General features: G+C 34.7%; 1 protein-coding gene across 1 annotated transcript in view; it reads left to right on the top strand.

Annotated features, from left to right (window-relative positions):
- Positions 1-12,491, top strand: part of NECTIN3 (nectin cell adhesion molecule 3) — a 199,875-nt gene that overhangs the window by 86,412 nt on the left and 100,972 nt on the right. The gene's annotated exons all lie outside the window — the stretch shown is intronic.

Here is a 12,491-nt window from a genome sequence, read left to right as displayed (position 1 = left end):
GGAATAGAGTAATATAGGATTTACACCATAAGTAATTTTTCCTTCCTTTCACTTCACTGGTATCTGGCTAAGTGTCAGTTTTATTATTTTTAAAATATATGAATACTAGTATATTCTAACATTAATCAAATTAAGAATGAAAAACTATTGTTACTGTGAATATATATTCATTAACTGCGCCATCTTTTCAACTTGCTGCTGAATCAGCCTTCATTAACATGCTTTACCTCTCTGTGTCTTGTCTATCTTTACTGTTTCCATTAGATCCTCCCACTACTACCACCCTTCAGCCTACAGTTCAGTGGCATCCCTCAACTGCTGACATCGAGGATCTAGCAACAGAACCTAAAAAATTGCCCTTCCCATTGTCAACCTTGGCAACCATTAAGGATGACACAATTGGCACCATCATTGCTAGTGTAGTGGGTGGGGCTCTCTTCATAGTACTTGTAAGTGTTTTGGCTGGGATATTCTGCTACAGGAGAAGACGGACGTTTCGTGGAGACTACTTTGCCAAGAACTACATTCCACCATCAGATATGCAAAAAGAATCACAAATAGACGTTCTTCAACAAGATGAGCTTGATTCTTACCCAGACAGTGTAAAAAAAGAAAATAAAAATCCAGTGAACAATCTAATACGTAAAGACTATTTAGAAGAGCCTGAGAAAACTCAGTGGAACAATGTAGAAAATCTCAGTAGATTCGAAAGACCAATGGATTATTATGAAGATCTAAAAATGGGAATGAAGTTCGTCGGTGACGAGCATTATGACGAAAATGAAGATGACTTAGTTTCACATGTAGACGGTTCAGTGATTTCCAGAAGGGAGTGGTATGTGTAGCAACCACTAAACAATGTACAGTATTCCATTCATACTAGCTGATCATTTTCAGATTGTTCATACGTTTTCCTGAGGAAGAATAAGCTTTTTCAAGTTGATTTTCAAGCTTTTTATATTCTAATCTGACAAATGAAAATGTAAAATCTGGGTTAAATGTATCTGAGCTGCTTTACAATTTTTTTTCAATGCTGTACTACTGTTCCAAGATTTAAATTTTAATGCAGAGTACTCTATTGGTCTGTGGCACACAGGTAAGAAGGAAATGTCAGCATTAAATGTATGACTTTTTGCTACAAAAATTAAAAAAAGAAAAGAAAAGAAAACTACCTTGGCATTGTGTATTAAATGTTTACTTAAGACTATAATCTCAAATATAATGTTTGTTAAACATATACCTCTCAAAATTTATCACCACTAAATGATACTGCATCAGAATTGACTATAAAACTAATTCAAGAATGTTTATATTTTAGTACAAAATACTCAGCCTGATGCAACATCTTTCCTTTTCAAATATTATTTTCTAAGTTTCTCTACAAAAGGAAATCTCCTTACCTCTGCATTTTAATGAGCCTTGCCATAGTTCCTGTAGAGTGGCTTTTTAAAGATGTTTTGTTGCACTAAAACTATGGCAGTAACTCAGTGAACATGGTATGTGAAAGAGGATAATTAGCTGATCAATATTTTTGTCCAAAGAACATACCAGAGTAATAAAATATGTCTTTTAACATGACAGTTATTACAATTATTTTCATCTTTGAAAGAGAATTCTTGTATTGCCATGTGAACATGGATTTTGGTACATTAAGTGATAGTAGTCCTTTTTTTTTTTTTTTAATGCTTTATGTCCTAAATATAAAAATAATAATGAACAGATGGTATGCACTTATATTCGGTGCAGAGAGAGCTTTTCAGAATATGGAAGAGTAAGAATAAATTAGCACTGGGATGCTAGTTTTACAAATGAGACATTTCAGTCAAGAATATACACAGAGCATTTCCAGACTATCTTGTTTTTAGTCATTTAATGTTGATGTGCAGACGGGTAAATGTACCGAAAAAATTTTCAAATAAACTTGGAAATTTTGGATTTAACAAGATAAATCTAAATTATAGAACCAGTTGGTAATTCTCCCTGGTGGATATTGGCAAACCATCCCCTTTTTACTCCTAAATGTATTTATGTGTTTCAAGATTTTTGTTTTTCCAATTAAAACTGGAAACATATCATGAGGGTTTTTTTTGTTTTTTAACATAATTTATTGAGTACATTCCTTCTAGAAACGCTGTATCTGTTGAGAAAGAAATGTTATCTAAATCCTCAAATTTGGGTCTCTTTGTGACGTAATCACTTCTACAGTGGAATCTTATAAAATTCTAATAATAAGAGAACTATTTTGAAGTCTGAAAAATGTTTTTCTATTTATGATTCATTTGGAAAAAGGACTGTTAGAATTGCCTTAGGTATTTTGTAGGGCAATGAAGTGGAAGTTAGCAGAAGAATCATAAATAAATTATTTTGTTAATGAAAAACCAAAGTAGATACTTTTTTTACTCTCCCAGCCCCACCGCTACCCCCACTCACACATATCCCGTCAAATTCAAAGAAAAATGTTTCAGAAGGCAAAGTTTCTTAGAATTTTGCAAGTAATGTAAGCTTGATTATAAATGATTATAAACTAGTTCCTTTAATTAGCAATGTTTTTTGGAATTAGAAACTTATTTCTCATCCCAGCCAATTAGTACAAGACTATAATATCAGGTTAAGAGTATGGTTAATAATGTTCACTGATTACTTGTAAAAAATGTCTGGTTTTTAATACAGTTAACTGTTGATTTACCAATATTAAATGTATAATCATTGGAAGGGAAACTTTTCTTGATAATACACTGTGTTTGAAGCAACTTTGTTTTTTATTTAAATATCAGTGATAATATGGCCACGAGAAAGATGGGTCTAAAATTTCTTGCCACAGAAGGTGTAAATTTGTGGCTTTTTCCACCAAAGCTTCATCTTTAGAACAGTGGTTTGAAATGCTATATGAATCTAAGCAGAATAATCACATTTAGGATACTGTATAAATCTTAGCTTGAGTATAGTCTTAAAGAAATTAGCATTGTATTTCAAGAACTGTATTTCAGAAATATAATTGTAGAATATGAGCTTGTGTTACATTGTAGCCCTTCTGAGATTAGGGTTTTTTTTTTCCCCTAGGGAGAGGGTGACATGGAAAACTACAAGTATTTGATGTCCTTAACCAATTTAAATCATTTGGTGAACTTAAAAAGTTTCAGAATTTCAGGAATCTACTATTAGTGCTCAAGACTTTCTGAAGCATTGCACTGTTTCTTAGAACTTTGTTTACTGTACATAGAGACCTGTTTGTACACATGAATAGTCCTATGAAATAAACATTTTTGTCAAGTTAAGTTCTGAATGCCGTGATGTGCAAAGCTAATCTATGGCTGTATATGAAAATCTTACTCTCTCCTTGGAAAAGATGAAAGAATATTTTTGGCCATGTGCATTTTTTTTCCCATGTGCTTTAATGTTGAACCAGTTTTGTATACATTTTAAGATTTTTTTTATACTGTTTAAAATACATCAATACAGTGAAATCTTTGCAGCTTTTTTTCTTGCCATTTTATTAAAATACATTGGAACTTTTATTTGTTAAGAGTTAACTTTATTTGTGCTTTAAGTGAAAGCTACCATTCAAGTCAGTTTCTCATGCAAAAGTAAGGGTTAACTTTAAAAGGTGATATTTGAGAAGGACTTTATAGTTGAAGGAAACCCTGGTGGCATCCTGGTTAAGAGCTATGGCTGCTAACCCAAAGGTCAGCAGTTCGAATCCACCAGGGGCACCTCAGAAACCCCATGGGGCAGTTCTACTCTGTCCTGTAGGGTTGCTATGAGTCAGAATCGACTCAATGGCAATGGGTTTTTTTTTTTTTTTAAATAGTTGAAAAATAAATTTTATCTTGTGCTTAATGGGTTTCTATTTTATATATGCCTAATACTAAAGCATTAAGGTTTTTCAGTAGTAAATACTGATTCTGATAGCCATGTACAAGAAGTTTTATAAAGGTACCTGTGGCTGAATATTTTGTATAAGGGGAAGTATAATGTATAAATGCAAAAAGTGTGAGAGGAATATAACCATTTTGTATGCAAAGACATCTAATTTGAGTTTAGTGTTTTCAGTAAATATTGCCAAAACAAAGTATATGAACAAGTAAGAGGTTGTTAATGTTTGGAAAAAATGTAAAATATGAGGAAGAAAAGGCACTCATACTGGCGTTTTTTAATTCTAATGGGGAATAGACTACAGATTGAATTGCTGTTCTTACCTACTTGTTAATTAGAAATGTACCATTCTCAAATTTTTGGTTCGTTGGCTTTTAGTTTGTACAGTGGGTTTTTTTTTTTCCTTTTACCAACTTATGTAGTAGGTGGTACCCCCAGTAGCCGTGTGACGTATCTTTACAGCCTATCAAAGATGCTCTAGAGGTGTATTTCTGTAATGAGCCTGTGGCTCTATAGCACGTTCTTTGTCCTGTCCCTGATACTTGCTGGAGTGTGCGTGCCTGTAAATAAACTAGCTTTCTTTACTTTAATTAATGCTGTTTTGTGGGAATTAGAAGACTTTTGTTTTCCCAAACAAGATTATAATACCCGGTTACGGATACGGTTGAGTAAAGTTTGAAGGACCATATGAGTTTGGCATGTTGGCATTATGACATTTGATTTTAATTAAACATATAATCTCTATTTTATAAATACATCATGAATGACAGTCTCCACAGCTGTGATTTATCTTGCCTCAGTAGCCTTAGCAGCTAAAAAACACATTTTAAATGTTTCTGCTAGGATTTTGACTTAAGTTGATTTTAATGTATTAGTTTTTACTTTTGAATTAACACGTTTCCCAAAGTATTTCTTGAGTTGGCACTTAGTATTTTTCACTTATGAGCTATTTTGATTAGAAATGCAGTTGTTTTGAATCATGTAAATTGCCTCTCTGTATCCTATTTCTGATATTTTAAATTATGATGCATTTTCTAAACCCCAAATTATCTGAGAGCAAGCAGTTTTTTTTTTTTGGACTGGGTTAAGTTTGGCCCCATCTTAGTATACCAATATTGTAATAATAAAGTTTAACTTTTCATATTAATTCATACATGAAAAAATCTTTGGAATAGTGTACACAGTATACGAACTTTTCTGATTTTTTAATGCTTTCTGTTTATTTTTTCCATTCAGTCAGCTGCATTTTTAAAAACACAATTTCGAGTTTTAGTTGACTTGTGATAGGTTTCCATCAAGAGCTTGAAACTAAACATTACTTACAAAAGCTTTTGCTGTATACACTGCGCTACCTAGAGGTCATTTCTTTTCTTGACCCAGGATAGTATTATTCACGTTCTTTTCAGCTTTAGATAAGATGTGATTCAGTGCTGGGATAAGTCTGATTTTACTCACCTTTTAATTAGTTGCTGCTGCTTGGTCTGGCTGGTTGGTATGGATGGAGCGGAATGAAAGTGAGCTTTACTAGAATAACTTTAAAATAGAAATCTTAAAAACAAGAATAATTCAAGGCCTACCTTACTTACATGCACAATATTTCTGTATAGATGTGATACCTAATTGCACAGTCTTAGGTATGAGAAATATCTTGGGGAAAACCTGGTCTTGAGGGGAAGGTTTGACCTAAGTCTAGATGCATTAGCCTTTAAAAACAGCTTTTTATTGTGGAAAATAGTAAACATATAAAAACAGAACAGAATAGTGAAACACCTCTGTGGACCCATCACCCAGCTTCAGTTGTTATTCATGCCATTCTTGTTTTATTTAGACCCACTTAATCCCTCCTGCCATTACTTTGTCTAGCATATCAATACGAGGCTCTAAAAGCCATAGGCTATTTTTTTAAAAAGTAATTAACCAGAGTACCATATTGCATTGAAAGTTAACAGTTTAAGATTAGTATCCAGTGAGTGTTTAAATTTCCAATCATATATTTTTTACAGTTTGTTTTAATCAGGATCTAAACATGAGATGGTGACTGGTTGGAATGTCTTAATTTGTGAATTCACATTATTCCATTGCAATTTATTTTTTGAAGAAATTGCTTCATTTGTCCTGCCAAGTTTCCCAGTTTGGATTTTGCCAGTTACACCCCCAAACGCATCCCTCTGTATTTCATGTAAATTGGTCGTGAGAGCTAAAGCCTTAGAAAGTCATGTTTTATTTATTTATTTATTTATTGGCAAAATTACTTCGTAAGCAATGGTCTGTTTTTCTATCAGGAGGCACGTGATGTCTGTCTTTTTATGTTAGCAGTCGTTTGATGCTCAATGCCTAGACCTGTTAACAGGAACGTGCCCAATGCCTAGATCTCTTAACTTCTTTTAATGTACCATGTGCCTTGATGCTTGTGTAATTATGTCTGTCACTCCCTTTGCCTGAAATTTGCGTTTATAACTTCTCGACTGGGATACCAGTCCGTATTGAAGGCCAACCTCAAATAATAGCTTGACGACACTTTCCCTTTTAGAACTAATGGTTGTTGCCCATAACCTTTTTTATCACCTCGCATCTACCATAACTTCACATTTTATTGTAGTTTTTAATCTGTCTACTTTGCATCAGTGATCTTCAAACTCTTCTGGTTGAACCTGTCAGTATGTACTCCCAATATGTGTAAGTTATATGTACACACTAGTATAGCAGTTTGCTACATTATAAAGTATTCAAAAATAGAAATATTAACATTGATAATTTTAAATGTTAAAAATTTTTTCTCACTAAAACAATATTTCGGGAAACTGGTTTATTTTAAAAGCTTTTTTTCTCACTAAAACAATATTTTTGACAAAACATGTTTGAATGTGCTTCATTTGTTTTTTCAATCTTGGTTTTATACTTGTGATTCTGTGATTTGAAGGTCTGATTCCAAGTTCCGTGTATTTTGATACTTGGTTATTAGGTGTTATTGCAAAAATGGAACCTCAAAAACAAGTAGATTCCAATGGAAGAAGCTCATTGTTGGGGACCTTAACAGTTTTCATCCCATCCACTGTTTTTAGAAGCTGCCTTCATGTTCAGGCAGTTTGGTGTTAATGTCTGGGTGGCGGAAATGGTTAATCGCTCGGCTACTAGCAGAGAGGTTGGCGGCTCAAACCCACCCAGAGGCACCTTGAAGACAGTCTTGGTGACCTGCTTCTCAAAGGTCACAGCCTTGAAAACTACAGAGCAGTTCTGTGCATACACGGGTCACCAAGAGTCAAAATCGACTTGAAAGCAACTAACAACAACAATCATAATAGTCTCTCCCTCACATTAGTTCATATATCAGGTACAACATAGATTTAATGTGAGATTTATTGCTAATAAGATTGGTCTCCTGGTACATTTGAATTTCTTGTTTATTTTTTTAGACATGTCACATCTGATTAGATTGCCCTGGTTTTAGTTTATTATGTAACTGATAAAATTCTTGTAAGATGTTCACATTGCCAGGATTTTGGTTAAGTTTTTTTTTGTTGTTGTTATTTGTGCTTATCTTCATTCTGTCAGTTTATGTCATTTATTAGAAATAAATGCTAATATATACCATATGGATTTATACCATATGGATTAGCACTGGTACCCCTACTTGGTCTCCATGTCAGATGTGGGGCACTCAGGCAATGCCTCCTCTGAATTTAGATAATTTATTGGTTTAATCAAATGAGCACACATAGGTCATAATGTATATAAGATGCTGAATATCCAGAAAGGTGATACATCCAAGTGAGTGTGTAACGGTCTGTTCAGTTCCATCGTGGAACTGTGTTAATGGACTCTTCCCACGGGGTCCACTGTGAGTGCGGAAGGGAGGCTACCGCTGCCCTTCCATGTGTCACACACTAGGATGTTTCTACTGAATGTCGTTTTTATATTATTATTGGTAGTATTTCTTCCCATACTTGACTGGATCGAGTTTCATAGATTCTTGTCACCCTACTTTGGGAGTTTTACTTTATTTTGTGAGGATAGGGAGTGTGTAAAATTCATCCTGTGTTCCTAGCACTCGGAAGAAGGCCTGGCTCATGCTAGGTGCTTGGTAATTTGTTGAATGAAAGCCTGAGGAGAAGAACCAGAAAGCCAAACCCCCTGCCGTCGAGTCGATTTTGATTCAGCAAACAGAGTAGCACTGCCCCACAGGGTTTCCAAGGCTATGAATCGTTATGGAAGTAGACTGCCACGTCTTTCTCCTGTGGAGCGACCGGTGAGTTGGAGCCACTGACCTTTCGGTTCGCAGCCAAACACTTTAATCACTGTGCCACCAGGGCTCCTTGAGAGAGAAATATTTGCATGGATACAATCATATTCAGAAAGTAAGTGTTAACAGGGGTTATTGAGAAATGCAGGATGGCATTAGTAAAGGGAAGAAAGATGGCAATTCCATGATGTATAATATAAAAAAAAAAAGGTGAAGATAAATTTGTAGACCATCACATTAACCTATGTATCGTGTGATACAATTTTGGCAAAAGGAATGAAGAGAAAAAGGGTACCAAAAATATATATATATATATTGTTAACTTGGTGTTTGTGAAAAGGGACTGTATAATTCTATATGTACTGCTTTAAAGGGCTTTTTAGTATTTTGTAATCAGACATATTTCAGTATATAGAACAGTATTTAATTTTTTTTAAATGTCCTTCTTCAGTTTCAGATGTGGATTAGGTGTGCAGATTTTTTTGTATGCCTTTCACACGTCAGTGATTATAAACCAAAAACCAAACCCAGTGCCGTCGAGTCGATTCTGACTCATTGCGACCCTATAGGACAGAGTAGAAATGCCCCTAGAGTTTCAAGGAGCAGCTGGTGAATTCCAACTGCTGACCGTAGCACTTAACCACCGCGCCACCAAGGTTTCCACAGTGATCGTAGGAGGGACAATACTTCAACTTAATATATATAAATGCATTCTTCTTAAAAAGTACTGAACGTTATTCCTTATATCTGGATTACATTTTTTCAAGTATGATTTGTAACTGACTTCTGAGCACTTTTTTCCCCAGGAGACGCGTGCGTAATATCTTGAATTGTATAATGTTGTTGTATTGGGGAATGCTATTTTTCCTTTTTTGGAGGTGGGTTTGCAGTGCCTGGATTACTGTAGCTGCTGTGATGACAGCAGACTGTTCCTTTGAGACACATGCTGAGTGTTTTAACACTTCTGTCTTTTTGTTTCTACGCTGATAACTGTGTTACATTTAGCAGAACATTTCCTTGTATGATGGCAGTGTTGCCTCGTTTTCAGTCACTCAGTAAACTGGCATAGTATTTAAAAGGGTCAAATTTTTATACATTTCCTAACTTTTTTTTTTTAGTTCTGTAGGAAGATAGAGTCTGTAATATATACGTGTTTGGTATGGGCAGGAAAACGTGGGGGCAGCGTTGTGGCTACATTCTCAATTTTCAACAAAGTACTTTGACTTAAATGCAAAAGATTTCAGTTCTTCCTTTGCATTTTCTAGTGTTCATCACCTGCTTTAAAATTTTACTTCTTCTCAATAGAAGAATCAGAAAAGGAAATCTGGAATATATCCCATAAAAATTAACACACAGATTCTAAATGGATATTTAACACTTTACCTATATAAAGTAGATTATTCAATTGGTAAATGGATTCATTCCTAAGTTTGCCCTCACCCCCCGAGTTGCTTATTTTAATACTTACTAGCATGTGTTTTTACTAAGAAGAGGTGTGCAAAAAAGAGAAGATAAATATAAATGAAGAATGAATAGATCCAGGTGAAATAAAGATGCCCAAATTAAGACAGAAGGAAATGTGGTGGTATACACACAGTGAACTCTCAGGTATAGAATCCTAGAACTAGAAATAGTAAGCCTAATGGGGCAGAATTGGATAAGTAGATCATTATTTAAATGTTTAAAAATATTTATTTAGACCTGGTAATTAAGGTATCTATTTAGAATTTGAAGTTACTTTAGGATACTAAAAGTCTACCTAATTATATCTTTTTACTTACAAAGCACTACCAAATTTCAGGTTACTGCCAAGATGAAAGGCTTTCTTGAAGAAGGTGTGAGGTTTGATGAAAGACGTAATGGTCTGTAGACTGAGAATCTTAATTTGGGCCATAAATATTCTGTTCTGGAAGTACTACTAGAAGTACATTAGCCTTGTTATTAGAATAAGAACACACATTTAAGTTCTGCACTGTTGGGCAAAAATGATAGGGCTGCTTTATCCTTTTCCCAAAGAAACCAAACCCACTGCTGTCAAATCAATTCCAACTCACAGCAACCCTGTAGGATAGAGTAGAAGTGCCCCATAGGGTTTCCAAAGAGTGCCTGGTGAGTTTGAACTGCTGACCTTTCGCTTAACAGCCGTAGCTCTTAACCACTACACTACCAGGGTTTCCTGCTTTATCCTTTAGCAAATTAAAATTTTGCATTGAAGGGGAGAGACGTTTATAAAAGCTAGTGTGGAATGGGGGTCCTGGTGGTACAGTGGTTAAGAGCTTTGGCTGCAAACCAAAAGGTCGGCAGTTAAATCCACCAGCTGTTCCTTGGAAGCCCTATGGGGCAGTTCTCTGTCCTGTAAGGCCACTATGAGTTGGAATCTACTCGATGGCCATGAGTTTGGTTTGGTTTGGTTTGGAGTGTGGAATAAGTAGGTACTAGACACGTTGGAGCCCTGGTGGTGCAGTGGTTGAGAATTACATTTATGGCTGCTAACCGAAAGGTCAGCAGTACGGGTCCAATAGCCGCTCCTTGGAAAACCTATGGGGCCTGTGTCCTATAGGGTCGCTATGAGTTGGAATCTACTCAAGTCAATGAGTTTAGACATACTAAGATTTTTTATGTTGGCCACTGACGAGTTGTATGATTTTAGTCAAATCCCGTAAACTTAACGGGTATCACCTGGCCTGTTTTTAAAGCCTGAACACAACCATGTTCTTTATAGCGATGGCCAGTGGCCAAAGGTATAATTTATATGGTGAGAAAAATGATAGTTTGGATAAAATACTACTCCTAACTCATGGATCATTTTCACATTTATAGGAGTAGAGTAGATTCTGACTGCACTGGGCTTCAATTTTTTTCTCATCTAGGGTATGCAGTCTTTGGCTTAGGACGTGTTCAAGTTATGATGAACTATCTTTTTATGTAATCTTACCTTTAATCATACAAAGTTTCAGCGTGTATTTTGCTGATGTTATTCTCAAATGTTCACTTGCAGATGTTCAGTGTTATGGTTTACTGTTCAAAATGTGGCTGTATAACAGGCTGTAAAGGTTAGAACCACCTAGGTCAGAGTCCACAGAGCGGGACTCTTAAGTCGGGGGCCACCTGTGTGTAAATGGAGAAACCAGGGAATAGAGAAATGGCAATAATAGCAAGAGAAATCAGGCACACATCATCAGCAAATGGGAGTAACACCCTGAATGACTGAGCCTGTTATATTGTTTCAAAATGGTTGTATGGTCATACTCAGATTCTAGTCAGTATTTGAAAAGTTATTGAAATGGGTGATTTACACTTGTTGGTGTAAGGTGTTAAGAATGAGCCTAACAAAATGACCCATTACGGAATAAACTCAGGATTCTTAGTAGATTAAATTAGGTGAGTGAAAGAATATTTTACCTTCTTTCCAATTATATAATTTGTTTTTAGCTATTTGAAATATCACATGACTCACAATAAAAATAGAATTGAAAAATATGCCTAATTATGCATGTATATGGAAATTGATGGTATACATGAAATATGTAATATAGAGTAATAATTTGTAATAAAAATTTAATGATTTGTAGTAATTTGTATGTTCCTTTTTTGGTAATTTGTAAAATAGAGTGACCCTTAGTTTTTAAGAATTGTGTGAAATGTTAACTGCTAAATATGTTTTTTAAATAATTTCTTAAAAAATTTGTGGTGCAAGTTGGGAAAGAAAATCGTGTCTATGAAAGCACCGTATAACATGCATCACCTCACAAAACTCAGTTATTGGATTTAATGTAGCTAAATTGTCAAAATAAAATTTACCCATAAGGATTGAAGGTTTTGTCATACAACATAATACTTTTATTTGAAAATATGTAGGTGACTTGTAACACAGGTAGTCCCTGAGCCACTATGAACCACACTTAAGACCATCTATTTTTTTCTTTTTTGTACATCTTGTCATTAGTACCATGTACTGCATACAGTGTAGTTGTACGTAATTTGCTGCTGTTACCATTCTTATGCCAACCCCTAAAGACAAAGATCGGATTTATAAAGATACTGATAATAAAAAGCAATAATAATTAATTTAAAAAATGAGGTATTGAGCTTATTTCAGAACCGACTTAACGATGGAGTTGTGGAAATGAAGCCCCTTCAGAAGAAAGAGAAGTTGATATTCAGAAATGATGTAGAATATGTATGGCCAGGATACAGGGAAGAATTTCCACTTAATTTTATAGCAGAGAAGCTATTTTAAGCTTACTTTGTATTAAATGTACATGAGCCAAGAGAATTTTTCTGCAAATAGTACTGTTTTAATAAGGATATACCTATTTTAAAACATTTAAAAATTTACAATGCTTAACATCATTTTACTGTATTTGTTTCACTTGGG

Source organism: Loxodonta africana, chromosome 20 (genome assembly GCF_030014295.1).
Source record: "Loxodonta africana isolate mLoxAfr1 chromosome 20, mLoxAfr1.hap2, whole genome shotgun sequence".
Classification (NCBI taxonomy): domain Eukaryota; kingdom Metazoa; phylum Chordata; class Mammalia; order Proboscidea; family Elephantidae; genus Loxodonta; species Loxodonta africana.
This window is presented reverse-complemented; position numbering and strand designations above follow the sequence as displayed.